Source organism: Rhipicephalus sanguineus, chromosome 11 (genome assembly GCF_013339695.2).
Source record: "Rhipicephalus sanguineus isolate Rsan-2018 chromosome 11, BIME_Rsan_1.4, whole genome shotgun sequence".
Lineage (NCBI taxonomy): Eukaryota > Metazoa > Arthropoda > Arachnida > Ixodida > Ixodidae > Rhipicephalus > Rhipicephalus sanguineus.
Genome location: NC_051186.1, coordinates 41,227,535 through 41,244,610, shown reverse-complemented (window position 1 = coordinate 41,244,610; position 17,076 = coordinate 41,227,535).

Below are 17,076 nucleotides of genomic sequence, written 5' to 3'. Positions count from 1 at the left end.
TAAGTAAAAATTTCCTTTCATAAATTGATCAAGTGTTCACTCAGTGATGACGTCTGATTTCCAAAACGCTCCGGGAGTGCCTAGACGTATCGTCATTGGGAAACACTCTTCACAAAGGTGAAGAGAAAAAGGAATGATGTACTCGAAAAATCGCTGCGTACACGCGGCTTTTGAGCAAGCGTTTAGACAGGTTGTGCGAGAAACGCGCACGATCTGCTTGCTCTAACAAACGAGTGAATCATTTGTTGGAGCAACTGCGCAAAAATGTCACACCCACTGCTAATTTGTCAATTTGTCACCGTGCTGTGCAGCTGTTCTTTCTTTCTTTCTTTCTTTCTTTCTTTCTTTCTTTCTTTCTTTCTTTCTTTCTTTCTTTCTTTCTTTCTTTCTTTCTTTCTTTCTTTCTTTCTTTCTTTCTTTCTTTCTTTCTTTCTTTCTTTCTTTCTTTCTTTCTCTCGTTACGAAGGATGATCGAAAGAAAGCAGCCAAAGCGGCTAGCGGATTTATTTATTTTATTTATTTTTTTATTTATTTATTTATTTATTTATTTATTTATTTATTTATTTATTTATTTATTTATTTATTTATTATTTATTTATTATACCCTCAGGGCCAAAGGCATTAAAGTAGGGAGCGGTTACAATAAACGATACAAAAACAAAAAGCAGATAGTACGTTTTAGTACAAAGGCTTCTTTCTGATTATACAATTTTAGCTAGAGATAACAAAGACATGTAACGTGTTCACAGACGAGTGATAGCAAATGTGCTAAGGTTACAAACATGTACGCAGTAATAGATCTAGTCCTGGATAACAGAATGCACTCACGTTACGTATGCAAAGTAGAAAAAAAAAAGGAGGAGGATCCGATTATACAATGTTACCTAAAGCAGCTCGAAACAAATGATTATCATGATTTGATGCGATATCATCGGGAAGGTGTATCCATTCAGTGGATAATCGAAGAATAAATGACTAAAAGAAGGTCTTGGTGTGACACGTTTCGAGGTCAACCTTGTAGCGATAATCGATCCGAGGCGATATGTATTATGGCTTAGAAATGAGTTCGCTCCGGAGTGTTGGACTGTGATGCCTACAGTTTGTCAAATAGAATAATGCGTGCGAATTTACGACGAGAAGATAGTGACGCCAGTGAAAGATTGGTTTTCATAGCAGTCACACTTGCAGTTCGATTGTAGTTGCACAAGATGAAGCAAGCTGAAATGTTTTGCACGAGTTCTAAAGAAGTAATTAGTTTTTCTATAACAGTGTCCCAAACAGCGCATGTATATTCTAATTTCGGTCGTACAAGGGTATAATATAAAGAAGCATTTTTAGAGAGGAAGGAGCAGTTGAAAAGTTACGGCGTAGATAGCCAATCATGCGGTTAGCATTCCTAATTACGTAATCGGTATGGGTGTTCCAAGATAGGTTAGAAGTTATATGTACACATAGGTATTTATAAGAGCTAACAAATTCAAGGGGAACATTATTAAGGTAATATGTGTGCATGCTGTTGGTTGAACAGGACACACGCATGACTTTACATTTACATTTTGCTACGCTTAGTTCAATGAACCACAGTTTACACCAGCTAGCTATATACGGCAGTTAAATCAGACTGAAGGTAGGTGAAGATCCTCTGCACGCGTTAGTTTCACGAAAGATAACAGAATCTGCAAATAAGTGAATGTTACATGATAGTGATGAAGGGAGGTCGTTAATATAAATGAGGAACAAAAGAGGAACGAGCACTGAACCTTGTGGTACGCCGGAAGTTAAGTTTCGAAGTGTTGAGTTATTACCGTTAGCGGTTGCAAATTGCGTATGATTAGATAGAAAGCATTCAATGCACCTGAGAATGTAAGTTCCAATATTTATCAGAGTTAGTTTACATAGTAAATGTTTATGAAATATGAAATGCTTCAGCGAAGTCTAAAAAATGTAATCTAGAATTGATGAACGATCGAGAATACGATACAATTTATGAGTCTATGCTCAACTAACCAAACCGTAAATGTGCCCGCTAACCGAGACGTTTTGAAGACGTCTGCAACCAGACAAAGTGGGCTAGAACATCTGCTAGTTAAGAAGGCTGAGAAACGTCGTTTTAGGGGCGAAGCACCTTAGGGTCTCGGCGTGTCGGCAGCAGGGTGTCGGAACGAAATGTTTTTTGTTTCGGTTTTAGTTTCGTTCCACCGCAAAAAGTTCCGTTCCGTTTCTGTTCCGGAACGAAAAAAAAATGTTCCGTAACGGTTCGTAACGGTTTTTTTTATGGAAAAATTTGAAGCTAAAGTAATCATAAAAAAATGTGATTTGTGATGTAGTTCCTTTCCTTCCTCATAAGAAAGCGGGACAAGGGTAAAACACGTTCTTCAGAGGAGCGGAAGTAACTGTACGGTGAATTCCTACCAACTAGCACAAGCCAGTATACCCTTCAAAGTCATGGTATTTATTTTTTCCAAATTCAATCACGATTTTCAGTGGGCTCAGTGCTTTGTGTCAAGGGAGTGAGGCCGATCTCAGAAGCAGCATGTCACTGAGTGCACTCTGTGATGTGCGAGACCGCTGTTTTGATAAAAAGATTGCCAGGCCTGCGCGGAATGCGCAGCACAGTCACAGCGAAAGTTGGAAGAGCGGACTTTGTAGAGCCCGTTGTAGAGCCTCTTGGGGCAGCTGATACAAGTACACATGCAGGGTACCCACTACGCCATAAATCATCGTAATTTTTCTGAACTACCGAAGTTCCCACTACGTCATTTTTCGTGATTCTTCGGAGAATCGTGGTAGCCGCTACACATCTGTAAGGCATTATGTGCGCTTTGTGCTGTGGCTGATGACGATGAATTAAGGCTGAGCACTTTGCAGTGGGTGGGAAGCATTAAACCACACACTCTTTGCGGAATTAGCATTGTGTGATGGCTGGTTGTCGTTTTACTCTTCTGCCACGCTGTATTACATATGTTAACACGATTCCTTGCCCGACATGACGCCTGTATAGAGTATTTTTGCGAAGGAGTTATAAGCATCAGCGTGGCACTGTGGTGGAAGACTCGACCCACGCAGGGGGCGCGGTTTAAAATCCCATCCGATCCTATAAACTTGTTTCTCATTTTATTTTTTCTTACTTCACGCGATAGTGGTCACGGACACGGGCGGCGGCGGACAACTATGGTGCCAAAATCAGCTGTTGTGATCTCATAAGAGCCTTCGCTGTAACAAACTTCAGTGCCGACAATGCCCTCTCCACTTTGGCAAGCGTGACAGGTCCTCAAAAGTCCACTTGCGTCAATATAAACGTCTCTGGTTGCCACTGTTTTCGTTTTTCGCACAATTTCAACATATCTTTGCTTTGGAATTGCTGCCTGAGGTACGCGTTAATACTGTACCCTGAGATATGCTCACATTGCATAAGCTCAGTTGTTCCGGACTGCGAAGTTTTCTCGTGAACCGAAAAACGATTGAAAAAATTTCGGTTTCACTCCGGAACTAAATAATAGATAAAGTTTCGGTTAAGTTTTCGTTCCGGTCAAAAATATCGTTTTTTTTTTTCGTTTTTTGTTTTCGGTTTTCGTTCCGTTCCGACACCCTGGTCGGCGTGCATCGTCGTGTCCTGTCCATTTGCTTGCGTGCATCGTCGTGTCCTGTCCATTTGCTTGCGTGCATTGTCGTCTTCTGTCCATTTGCTTGAGCGCAAGAGAGGGCGCCACCGCCTCAGCGTTCGCCGTTTGGCTAGAGAGAGCGAACGGCGCGCGTTGACTATGGAAACGCTCTTTCTGCGATGAACGCTGAACTACCACCTCTCGAGGAACTAGAATGCGCCCTCGCCTGCGAGAGACAACGTCGACGTATGCACCGTCTGCTAGCGAGTTTCTTGATTGAAAAAACCGACTACTCGCGCTGCACAACCGTTCACCGGCCAACGCGTAACTGGTTCTTGACCTGCAATGTAGTGCCGGTGGGAGATTTCTCTTGTGCATAGTTGAAGAATAAAGATTCGCGGCGTACACGTTAACTAAAAGCGAACTACGGGTGTCTGTGTCTAATCTTTCTTCTGTCTCTCGCTGCCCGTTAGCAGTGATTTTGCTGTGAGAAATACCGGCGCACACTGCATGCTTCGTCACTCCACAGGTTTCACGTTAGTGGAGCTGAAACATTATTCCCTACATGCTTCGCCCCTCCCCAAATTCTTTTCATTCATTCATTGCTATGGCCATCAGTGCTTCTTTTGGTAGAACTTGCCCCTTCTTTGGTAAGGAATTCGTGGCAGATATTTTAACGGCACCATTGCACGTATTTTCATTAGTTGCAGTGGTTTCGTTAAAGAATGAACATGGAAACTTAATGTCTTTTTTTTTTCTTCACGCCTAGAGTTTCGTTTCGGTAAGACGACGCGTAGCAATCTGCGAAGTGGCACGAACCCGTACAAAAGTCTGTAGAAATTCTGTTGCGCTTATGCCGAGCTTTTCCTTTCGTTGTCATCAGTACATCGTCCACCGCAGCATTTTTCTTTCTTTTCTCTTTCTTTCTTTTTTCTTTATTTCTTTTTTTTTGAGGTACAAACGAATACCGTGTTTTATATCTTATTATGTCGATGCTTTAGTTGCCTATCATCTGTACGGAAGAGAAACAGCAGTGTTGCGAAAGCTCAGCAAAACTATATATATATATATATATAAGGAAAGACTTTCGCATGTCGATTTGGCGCGCATAAGTGGCCTTGCACACTCCTGACCTATCATGAGCATTCGCCGGCATATTGCCATTTTCTCGAACTGCTTAAAACTGGATTATAGGATCACTAACAGCGATGGGGACGTCTGTTGACGACGCTATATATGCGTCGTGTGAGAAAGTAGACACCGTGTCTCCCGTTGAAGCAAGAATATGTGACCTTATGGTTGGCATGTTCCGTGACGTGCTACCCACACAAGGTCGCATGTTCCGTGACGTGGTATTCCTTGAAGCTTCTCCGAACAGCTGCATTCGCAAAGGCACACATGTTCCTCTTCGGTGCCTCGTATAAGAAGCTCACGGAGACTATGTTGCACACACACAGTAGCCGCCATCGATCATTCTCCGTGTCGGGACGCAGTTGCCATTATGTGTAACGCCTGTAGGAACATTTTCAGCCATGCGTATTCCGCAAGATCAGCTGTGGACGCCCACGGCTTCAAGCATGAGCGTATTGTTTAACTTTTAGCTGCGAAGACGTGGCAACGGCTGCGGGATTTCATTGCCAACTCGGAAACGGGAAAGATTCTGCGTTCTCAGAAGGGAGCACATCGCAAAAGGATGGCACGCTCATAAAATTGATTCATTGTCATATATATTTTTCTCGTCCGTTTACGCGGCGGCCTACATCGCGCCCAATCGAGTACTGCCACAGGGTTGGCGATAAAATTTAGAAAATGAAAACATTGGAGACAACAGGCAGGGTTTTCCACTTCATACATAAAACACATACGTCTTGAAAGTATCAGAAGAACACCTTTCCGCGGTGAAATTCACAACACTCTCGCACAATTGATTCCGCTCCCGAGCTTGCTCCGTGAGCAGCCATGTTCGCAGCATAGCCTAGTCGGGAGAGGGGGACAGTGTATAAGCGAGAGAGAAAGCATAGCATAATCATAAGCCTAGTATAACAAAGGTGGTGGTAAAGTATAGTAAAGCAATGGAGTGTCAGGGCAAGGAATGAGTGAGGCGAGGGAGAGGAGGAACCTTGCATAGCTTTTATTCTGCTTTGCTAAACCACGCTCTCCTTCGCCTGGCTTTGCACAACTTTGCGCAAGAAAATGAAGAAATTAATTGATAATACATGGAAGTGAAGGACTCGGGATGAGCCGGATGTAACAATAGAAGCCGCAAAAAAAAAATTCTGGAGGCCACCTCTGATCCTTGACTTGGGTGCCTGGTAGTGGCACGTTGGCTTTTGTGTGCCCTGGTGTATTCCTTGGTTTAACTGTGTTTCGCGTGCTGCCGAAGGGGATCTCTGAGGCCACGTAGAGATAAGCGAGTGGTTGAGACCTGCTCCGCCAGTTGCCCGCAGCAATCCTAGCTGCTACCGATCTTTCAACGAACTCATTCAAATAATATTCATTAATTATCCTGTCGGTTAATTGGCCCTTATTTTATGTAAGATTATGCTCCGATGTCATGTGTATCGATGGTTCTCGCGCCGATAGTGCGATTTCTGGCAACATGATGTTTCTTTGGCCAGAGGAGCTTGAAGAAATCTGTCCCTACGCGCGGGACTCGATCAGTGAAGGGCTAGCTGCATTTTTTTTTTTTTTTGCATTCCAGTGTCGGGGCCACTATTGTCGTGGTTTAATCCTTTCTCTCCTTCCGCCATCTTGGTCTCATTTTCGCCATTAACTTTGTGATGGTGTCGTTTTCCCTTGTCATCCGATCAGTCAGTGTGTTTCGGGTGGCACAGACGGCATTTCGGCAGTCGCAAAAGATTTGTCACGTGCTTTTCACACTTGGAAGGACGCACTCAGCAAGCGTGAACGCTTGGAAACATACATATAAGATAATTTAACGCTATATTAGGGTCTCAGAATCCTCCTTTCTCACGGTGCCACAGCGCATGCGCCTTTCCCCTGGCGGGAAAGTGGCGAAACTCTGTAGTAGGGCCTCCGCACGTCTTTCGAGCAAGAAGGCTTTCGTTATACTTTCGTTCTGGCGAAGTTGGTTTGTTCCGGATAACGCCGCTAAACACCACCACCATACCAAAACTGCGGAGGGCAGCACGTCGAAATGAAAAAAGGCGGATCACGAAATCGAATGTCATCCAAGCTATTGTTCCTTCATGACGCAGTCAAAATTTGCTCAAGTAGTGGAGCTTTAAGCCGGCAACTTAAACAAGGTTTGCTCAGTAAACAAATCAAAATAAACCAATGGTTCGGAGCGTCCCCAGTGCTCATACCGAAATTTAACCTACGTGACACAACTCGTGAATTCGGGCTGCTAAGCATAATTTGGCTCCATACTTCTTACAGCTGGGCGTGGCTGTGAGAGGCTGTGACGAAGGCACCGCTTCGTCTGTCAGGAAGCCCTTGATTAGGTCCTGTTCGCAGTTGTTTAATGTTACACTCTTTAAAGCCTCCCCTATCTTTAAAACAAACCCCCTCCCCTCCGCAGCCCCTGCCACACCGTCCAAACACACACATATCGCTCCCCTCCCATTCCCCATAGGCCGCAGCCCGGCTTGAGCTAGAAGTACTGGAACACTTTAGCCAGAAGTCAGCGCGGGAGAATCTTGCAGCGCAGCGCCGCAAGCTCAGGCGCCGGCCGCTGCAACAAATTCAAGAGCAACTCCTCATCCGCGCGAAGTGATGTGGCGCCATCTGACAGGTCACCGGCAAAGCGCACTCCGCGGGCCGCCGCGGACGCCAAAACGTGTTGCGTTCCAATTCCCCCCGGAGCATGCGGCCCTGCGGGCCACTTGACGTCGCTGGAAGCGGGATTCGCATAACTTTAGTAGATTCGCAGGGAGCGCAGAACAGTTTGGTAAACGTAGACTAGGCGGCAGTAGTTCGAGATGACTAGAGTGCCTAGAGCGATCGCCGAAGCGACACTTTCAATAGTGCAGCCAAGTCGGCTGTGAGAAGCGATACTTTTCCGAGTCGTTGATTCTCATTCTTCGCGTGAGTAATTTTTGGCCGAGTAAATGTCGTTTGCGCCTGTTGACAGAGCTCCTTAAAGGGAGACTAAAGAGAAAAACGATTTTTTCATTATCAACAAATTACTCCTTCACAATTCCAATATCACCACGCTTTCTGCGAGAATACTCTTGGTAAGCGAGAAAATGCGGGGGGCGACGCCACCTTAAAACCCCCGCACCAAACGCCGTGACGTCATAGATTTTGACGGTGTTTACTAGGCCATACGTAGTTCCTAATAGGTAAAAATGAAGTACATGGATCTCTGAGGGTTAGTTACAGCAAATTTCGTTTAGCCAATGTCGCCAAAATACGACAAACACAGATTGAAATCCGTGACGTCACGTGCAGAGATTTCGGCGCGAAATTTAAAATGGAACTTTCACCATGATTTTCTTCTCTAGTAATAAACTTATGATGGTGAACTTAATGACATTAGAGCTCTCAGGGTACACTTTATCAATGTAAACAAGTTCATTGTTTCACTCTAGTGTCCCTTTAAATAAAGACGGAACGGGACTTTACCAACGATTAGTACGCCTAACATGCATAGGTGTGCACACAGTCCCCCTCTTGCCTAACCCTTGTCTTTCACTGCATTTGGTACTAAGGGCCTTAGTGGGCCAGGGTCGCAAAGAGGGGAGGGGGCTCTGTAGTGAAACTTCGCCCACTGCGCCCCCTTAACGGAGACCCCTGCGCACGCCATGAGCCCAGCGCTTTAAACAAAGAAAACTTTACCGCGTTTCCTGCAAGCACGTCTTCGCCTGCCATTTCACTTGTGTATACGTGTGAACGGTATATTGCGGGCTATAACGTGAAGCCCCCTCCAACAATGGACGCCTCTTACCTATAGCCTGATAACAAAATCGCATTTCCCAGTTCCGCGTCTGTGGTAGCCTTTACTTCCTCTCTTCGGAGCTATACTCTCTCCCGATATTCTGTCAACAGAAAACTTCCGCCTGCCGACGAGAAAGCTGTTGAGTGTTTGGTTCGGTTCAGCAGAGGCGAAAAAATAGCTTTTGATAGCTCAAAAGCAGAGAGTATATAGTCTGTCTTTTCAAACGAAGCATGTTGTAACGCACAGATTTCGGTGGCGGCGTCATACGCGAGAAACCCGGCGCCGGCGCGCGTACAGAAATGCGGGCCTCGAAGGATGTGCCGGTCACTTGCGTATTTGCATGCGCCGTTTTCCAGTAAGTTGATGCTCTCTCGATCGTGGGCTTGTCGGTGATCAACCGGTTCTGATGGGGCAGTCACATCTTTTTGTCGAGGTCACGTGTCATTTCACGTTGCCACAGTTCATTTTTGCCTGGATATGAACGCATGACCGTCGTTGTTGCCTGTAGCAACTGAAATGTTGCGCCGCTAAGCACGTGGATGAAAGGTCCGATTCCCGGCAAGGAAACAGTAACTTAGGAGGGAGCATTGCGCGATGCGATAGAAGAAAGAAGACAAAAAGAAAGAAAAGTAGCACGTCAGACACGCCCCCATTTTCCCGATAGGGCAAGGGCTCCTTAATTTTTTGCTGGCAAGGAAACACCGACCGGTCTACCGAGTGGCGGCCGACACATCTCGGTGAGGCTAGGGAGAACGAAAGCCGGGAGAACCGGTCTGCCTTGTGTATGGCGAGCCCGATGGGATCCTGAGAATCCAAGCGGACAAAAATGCCGGGTCGCTACGTCGCTACAAAGCTGCTCACTTGAACGGAGGCGTGGAGACAGCACAGATGCATGCAGGGCGTTTTTTTTAGACAGTACTGATTTTTTAAATAAAAATGCAGTAACGATCAGGCCTTCACACGCAAATTCTACATTGAGGCGGAAATACTTTTCGCACTATAAGGTAACAGTTAAGTGAGTAATCAACAAAAACACTCGTTAATTAAGCTGTTTGTTATTAACTTGAGGACAATCGCTTATATAGAAAAGTTGTGGGACGTGACAATTTATGGCATACCCATTTTTTTTAGAAGTATCCAAAACATATGTAATTTGTGATATTAATCATCGAAATTGAAGGCCCTGATCCAGGCGCTGTCGAAACTGAACGCGCCGGATGCGCACGAAATGCCGCGGCTGTGTTATGTGGCGAACTTTGCGTCACGTGACGAACTTTGAAAAAAGGCGCGTCGCAGCGGAGTGTGGTCCGAAAAACGGCAAGTCGTCTGAAATACACAAGTGGACCGCTTATTCACTGCGCGTGGTGTTTCGTGTGGTGTGCCTGACCGTCATAGCACTTTGTACAAAAAAAAAATCTTTATTGTTAAAAAAAAAGCACCATGTACAGGCGTTCACTCGGCTTTGACGCAATTACTGTACGCAAAAGAACCGCGATCTTGTTTTTTTATCAACTGGGAATTGTTGGGTGCTACATTGGCTGTGTGACGCCTCTTGCAGCTTTTTTCATTTTCGTGCTTGCAGAACGGAAAGCACAGCAAATACCGCTCCAGATACGCGCCTGGATATGAGCGAACAAGTAAACCTTTTCACTTAAATTTTCACCGCTAACGTCAGAAGTCGCCGCTGTTTTCTACTCGCGACTGCAGGGTGACTTCAGCCATACCCTGAGTAATTAGATAAACAACTTCGTGGACGAATCTGTGGCGTCACCAAGAGTAACGGAAATTGATGGGGCCCGTTTGGAAGGCGCATCGAGACGAAAGGCGAGAAAAACCAGGCGAAAATGTACGCAAAGCAAACTATTATAGTCGCAAATCTGCTGAAGCGGCACGAAAATGGAAGATGTAGAGAGAAGAAAGACAAGAGAATCATTTCCGGCGAATTGCCCAAAGGAGAACCGCCGCAGTTTGCGAAACGTTGTTCCTAAAGCCTTAACCACACGTACGCGTTGCAACTCGTCAGCGTGTGGCGTGCCCTCTCCCTGTGGAGGGACAGGGCGCGCAACTGCGCGTAGCTGTGCGCCCCCTCCCTCAACAGGAACGCGACGCGACGCCGAGTGTACACGCCACGCGCTGACGCGTTGTAACGCGTATGTGTGGTTAGAGCCTAAGAGATACTGAGGCATAGTGGAGTGTACGCGTATTATTTTACTGCATTGTTATAGCAGTGGATAGACAGCATGCATTACATAGTGCATAGCAGCCATCATTATCCAACACTAACAAACACTAAAGAATAGCGCTGGTATAACTCAGTTGTATTGTATCCTCTCTTTCGCAAGTCCGCAAGACCTTCTTAATTAAAGGGGTACTGACACGAAAACTATCAGTTGTCGTTTTCCTGCGTCAGGTGGAGGGCCAATCCCACAAGAGCCTAGGAGATATGCTGGTAAGCGTTAGTGCGCCCTAGAAGATTAATTACATCATGTTTTAAAAGCTAGTTTCGGTTCCTACTGTACCTTGACGTCACGACACGGTATGAGCTTCTCGTCACGTGCTCGCGCAAAATGTCGTGCCGTTGGTGAGGCACAAGCGGCCATTTTGCTCGCTTTGGTACCTGACGTCATCAGAACTATGCCGTACTGGTGCCTGAAGTACCCAGAATCGACAGTGTAGCCTGACATCACGCTAGTGTCGATGTCAATAGGTGCGCCAAGCGAAAATTGACATTAATATCAAAATAAAATAAACACTTGCTCAGAGCCGTCTCTGTATACAGGATTATGTAGGAGTAAAGCTAGCTACGAAAATTCATGTCAGTATCCTTTCAAGTTCTCTTTTTCAAAGTTGGTTAATAATGTAATAAATATTTCGTCTTCATTATAGTTTCATATTCTTGTTTTTCTGTCGTTCTATGCCTTGCTACAAGGTTTCTCGGAACTTAGCTATGGGAAATATTTTTTGTGCTCCCCGATAAAGTTGTAAAAAAATTCCGGTTTACTTCCTACGATATGATCTGCCACAAAAAATAATAAGCTCGTCTCTCATTAGCCTCCGTCTTGCGGTTTCGTCATCGCTACGCGGAGTCCTCACACATGTTTGCCGAGCAGGTCTCGCAAATGCATGGCTCTATTGAATCTGTAGTATTTAATCGTCGCAGGCCTAGCAGCAAAAAAGAAAACTGGACGTACGCCATTCGTCAAATTAAATGTACCTCCTCGAGGGAACTATCATCGTCAGCTTATATTTTATATCCACCGCAGGACCATGGTCTCTCCGAAGGAGTCTCCAATTTACCCTGTCTCCATTCTATGCATGCGAACTTCCTAATGTTCGTCCCCTCTGCCATCCTTGGCTGCGTTTTCCATCCCTTGGTATCCATTCCGTCGCTCCAAACGACAAACGGTTATCAGACAATCATATCTACAATCAGCTCATTCAGCAAATTATATGAATATAATCGGATTAGCTCTTAGTTCACTGAACTATCTCTGATGTACACCTATAGGAGAGGAAGAGAGAAAGGACGAAAAGGTGGAGACGTTAACTATAGATGCTGTCCAGTTTGCTACCTCGACTGCGCATGTCTCCAAGTCCTTGCGTTCAAGAGCTTGGGTGAGGAATTTGTGGTACGAGATATTCCTTCTCTTTCCTTTTATTATCATCTACAAATGTATTCTCTCCGTAGTTCGCCTCACCCAGCACCGTCATAATGTTAGCCAAGACGTATATTTTACGCACTTTTATAGCGATTGATTTTCAGGTCCTTCTACAGCCGCCGCTTCAACTATATGCATCGATTCATTGGTCAGCAGCAATTCATTGATGCAATGACACGGCTCTCTTTGGCCACACTGGTGCGGCCCTTGCGCCACAAAACACCAGATTCATCATCCAGTTTCCTACCCTACATGCGGAGAGGGAAATGGGGAGGATATTACGTTGGCGATAGTATAAGGAAGTGTTAATCGCTACCGCGCTATAGTCTTTAGAATTCAGGTGGCCTGTGCCACGAGGTTCTTAAATAGATAGGCGGCCCGCGCGATGACTGCTGGGACGTCGCACTTCCGCGGCGAGAAAGCGACTACGGCGACCACCTGCGCGGTGAGCTGCTGCCACCGCTCGAAGCACAAACAATAGAGAGACCCCCGCTTCGCCCACTTCCTCCTGTCGCGTCCGCTGGGAAATTTCGTCAGCGCACGGCAACGCCGCGGATACGCGTAGTGCGGCGCGAAATTTGTTGCCTCTCTCCCTAAATAAGGAAAGAAGGAGTACTAGTCTGCGAATCGTGTGCGGTAGGAGAAAACTCTCTTTGTGCAATTGCACTCTGTGCCGTACGAGAACGAAGCCTGTCGGGTCCGCAGCATCAACTAATCTTGCAAGCTTGTCCGGGAGGACGCTCTCTGCCTGCACTGTCCTCTTAGGCATCTGTACTTGTCGCCATCATCGTTGTCGCTGTTTGGATTGTTTGAAACAAACCGAAAACATCAATACGGTCCGCTCTGCTTCCTTACCTAAGTTGTATTACACTTAGGTCAAAGCCTGAGACTTCAGTACAAGCTCTACCCATAGAACCGCAGCACGCCTGTCCACGGTGACTGCGCGCTCCGAAACAAGGTTCCGTGCGACGTCGTAGCGACTTCGACACTAAAAGGAGTTCATATCTCCAGCCTAACGTCAGGGAAATGAGCGAACTCAATCTGGCCGTGTGTACAGTCAACCAATAACTATTACGGACCACGAAATCTGAGGAAAAGCCGAATATTTCCACAGCCTCACAACGCAGCGTGGTATTTGCATTTCGGTCCTCCAGTAGAATTAGCGAACAGCATGGTCGTGTTCACTTTTATTGGCTACTTCTACAGGCTGCTCGGGCATTTAACGTTTTCTGAGATCCCGTGATCCGTGAACTTTTTGGGTTGATTGTACATGTGCACAAATTATCTCCGGAATAGACAGGACTCTTAGCTCTACAAAGACATTGGGTAGCGCTGACAACAATATTACAATCATTTAGTCTTTTCAGGAAGATTAGCCACCGTGCCTCATGCATCTTCACTTAAAGGCCAACTCCGGCGATTTTTTGGCCATGTCAAAGTAATCAGGGGCGTAGCCAAGGGGGGGGTTAGGGGGGTTCAACCCCCCCCCCCCCGAAATTTTTCAGTTTTGCTTGCGTTTATAGGCACGCACACATACAAACGCACGCACGAACATACATAAAGTATGGTTGAACCCCCCCTCCCCCCCCGAAAAAATTTCTGGCTACGCCCCTGAAAGTAATGGTGCTTTTATGTTCCTTAGACGCTCCTGTTACGGGCCCGATCCGATAGCAGAAATACTCGGCAAATTGGAGAATAATTTTAAAAAAGCAAGACAGCGCTACACCGAAACCGAAACCCAACCGAGTGAACTGTCTACGTATGACGTAGACGTTGTTACGAACTAACCGGAAGTCGTGCAAGGCATGCCGGTCACGCCGGCGCGGGGTATGAAAACTGTGACAGACGGGACGACCAGCGAAGCGCCGGCCAAACCAACGCTGTCTGTCGTCTTGTGCACAGCAGACGCTCGCTGTAGCGGCCGAAGCGCCGAAGTTAGCGGTGCCCTCGGCTGCGTCACTTCCGCCGCCTTCCCAATACTGACGTCACAGACGCAATGTTGCCAATAACTGTGGGAAGCAGGCCCGTAGCCAGGGGGAGGGGGCGCCCCCCCCCCCCGGAATTTTTATGATACATGGTGTTTTACCGAAAATAAATAATGAAAATAGGCGTTTTTCTCAAATAGTCGACTTTCAGCAAGCGCCCCCCCCCCCCCCCCGAAAAAAATTCCTGGCTACGGGCCTGGTGGGAAGGTAGGAGGGCGTTTGCAGACAATCTTTAAAATTAATTTGCAAACAATCTGCGCATGTCTCAAGCCTGTAATTTGGCATAAATGACGGAAACGTGCAAAGGAACGTACCCAGCGAATTTCATTTAGATCCATCGACCTCGAAAAATTGCCGGAGTTGGCCTTTAAAGAGTCCATGTTCGTACATAGCTAATATATTACACTAAACGATCACAATAATGTCGCACGATAGATATCGTTTATTCAGACGAAATATGTAACTGCTTTGCCTCGATCGCGCAGCTGCATGCGGTGTGCAATGCCGCTTCTAAGGAAGGTGATGACTCCTTAGGCATCTCATACAGGGCATATCCTCCACTATAAAAGGTAAAGGAGAGGAGACATCTCCAGAGGCGGCACCATTGCTTACTGGAGTCCGAATCTTTGTTATTGGCATCTTCATCTTGACCGAATACCGCTTGGTTAGAGTAGATCTCTTCTAACCAAGCCGTATTCTGTCACCAATACCCATATTCGGTCACTATGGTAACCAAAGGGGCCGCCTCTGGAGAGGCAACCTCAGGCATATCCAGAGGTGGCACCTTTGCTTACTAGTGTCCAAATTTTTGTTATTGGCATTTTCATCTTCGTTATTGGCGACCGAATACAACTGAGAAGAGGTCTCCTCTAACGAAGCTGTATTTGGTCAGAAATTATCCAGGGAATAAAACATTTTGGGCGACAATATGCTTTCTTTGGCCTCCTCCATGGAACAACGCGTGTTGTTGGAATCATGGCTAAGACCGGCTAGATCTGGCAAATTATGGCCAGTGTTGGCTAACGCTGGTTTATGTTGGATAAATAGCTATATTATTGTGTACAGTGTTGTATATTGTCGGGTGATGATGGTTATCGGCTGTTATAACCGCAGCGTTATCATCATTCATTCATTCTCAATCCATACGATTGCGTTGTCTGTCATGTTTTCTTTTTTCTTGCCGCCACCTCCCCGTCATATAAAGTGAAAAGCCCCGGAAGACGATGCCTTGAAAATTGCACAACGCGAAATGGGAGTCGCTTCACTTGCTTCAGTTCACGTCCCCTCGATCGTGGCCACTGCTAGTAGCGGCCGCGATCGACCTCGGCGCCACCAGGACGCCGCGTTTGATTCGGGACCGGCCTCGCCCGCCGGCAGGCCTGTCGACGCGCTGTCCGAGCTCTCTCAATCACGATCGCTCCCTACGTGGAGAATCAGATGCGAGGAGGAGGAGGAGGAGAAGGTCGCCGGGCTCCGTTCCCCGCCTCCGGGCAACGGACGGTGACCAGGGCGCGAAGGCTTCCGTGCGCCGTTAGGGTTAGCGGGAACGTGTACACGGTGATGCGACGAAGAATGATGGACGCTTGCTCGCTCGCTTGCTCTCGTCCGTGCACGTGACAGCGTCACCGCTGATCGACCATCGGTCAACCAATAGGGACGTCCGTGAACTGAGACTCGTCCCGCACTGCAGTGTATACTCTCGGACAACTTTTTTGTGGCTGCAAAAAGATATACAACGGGGGTCGCTATGGTACTGAGCTTGTGTGGGAGCACCGAGCAGTCTTGACTGGCATAAGCGTGCACACGAGGGGAGCCTCTAATCATCTAATAAGGGAAAGGGTCGCAACATCGCCCCCATACGTTTACTTGGTTATGGGCGCGCAAGCTTTTGGCGATAATGGTGGCCAAAGGCTCCTGATGTTGCATTCCAAAAACTGTTTAGCTCCCACCTTCAGGAAAGCCAGGGACTAAGGGCAGGCCTTTGCTTTGGCCCCTGAAACATCGCTTAAGTTTCTTTTTTGTTTTTCATCCATTGTGAAGCATGTTGTCCTATGGACTCTTGACCAACAATTGGGGGAGGGGGGGGGGTTGGCTGCGATGGAACTTTGCGCACGCCTATGCTAAGTGGTGCGATACTACTCTGTCTATATATCAGTTGGTCGTTGATCTGGGCACCTTACCGTGTCCCCTTCTACAGAGCCTCTGAATCTTTGAAGAATTTGGTCGAACTTGAACTTTCAGGATTTTTTTTTTCGAACTTCGAAAACCTTTTGGAAATGTTTAGAGGTATACAGTACTCCCTTATTGAATCGCGATATCAAAACTGTTAGTAAAATGACTGGTGGGTGCAATTCATCGAGATATCCGCGTCATGGCGCTGCGAATCTGGCCGCTAATGATAATGTTGACTGTGATGCAACTGGTCCAGTCGAAGTTATGCCGACATTGACACAAACTGAAGACGGTGGAAACGGAGTAAGAATTTATAAAGTGACCCTAGATTTATAAATCAGACGTCAAGAATGTCGTAAGTGCCATTGCTATTGTCAGCTGATAGTAGCGGTAAGCTAGCGAAGAAGGAAGAAGATCAAGCGGGCATAAACTTACTGCGCCAGCTCCACGTGAACTTGTCTTATTCGGTCTAATTCGTGGCACAGTGGTACAAAAAGGACATCCAATATTGGCTGCTCCAATAACTTTTATGCAGATTTCATCAAAGGTCCCTTAATGCATGTAGTCACGTGCGAATTTCATTGTCTCAAAATATTTTAATAAAGATTGATAGACAGACGGACTGATTGCTCTTTAGAGTTATGTTTGTGTTTTCACTCAGCTGAAGTCTTCGGGTCTTATTCAGTCTCTCGGAGCGTGCACATTATGTGCTGTGCTGAAGCTCCTTCGCACACAATTTTGCTTGAACCGGTAAGCTT